At 32.9% G+C, this 334-nt stretch overlaps 1 long non-coding RNA gene across 1 annotated transcript in view; it reads right to left on the bottom strand.

The window, feature by feature from the left end:
• LOC119581603 overlaps window positions 1–334 on the bottom strand; it is a 17,621-nt gene continuing 17,287 nt past the window's right edge. Inside the window, exon 2 of the long non-coding RNA XR_005229577.1 lies at window positions 1–263. This is a non-coding gene — a long non-coding RNA (uncharacterized LOC119581603). The remainder of the gene's footprint in view (window positions 264–334) is intronic.

Here is a 334-nt window from a genome sequence, read left to right as displayed (position 1 = left end):
CGCTTAGTAATATATACGTTTTATTTATCTTTTACAATGAGTGAATGTACTTGTGCCTCACGATATTAGGCCATACCAGGTATGACACTAGAGATTATAAAATAGGAAGTATCACATATTCAACTTTACATTTTTCGTATCTTCGTTCTTCGTAATGTTTGTCTGTTCTTTAAACCACAGCTTTTATTTTCGTATGTCAGAAATTCACACCAAAGACACCGTTTTCGTTCGTTATGAAATCTCCACTGGAATTGTCACTCGTTCTGTAAGAGTCGGTTTATTAATCAATTTTTATCACTATTTGCTGGGAAATAAGATTGATAATTCCTAAGAC

This window comes from Penaeus monodon, chromosome 15 (genome assembly GCF_015228065.2).
Source record: "Penaeus monodon isolate SGIC_2016 chromosome 15, NSTDA_Pmon_1, whole genome shotgun sequence".
Lineage (NCBI taxonomy): Eukaryota > Metazoa > Arthropoda > Malacostraca > Decapoda > Penaeidae > Penaeus > Penaeus monodon.
Note: the sequence above shows the minus strand (reverse complement) of the source record. Positions and strands in the feature narration are given on the sequence as shown.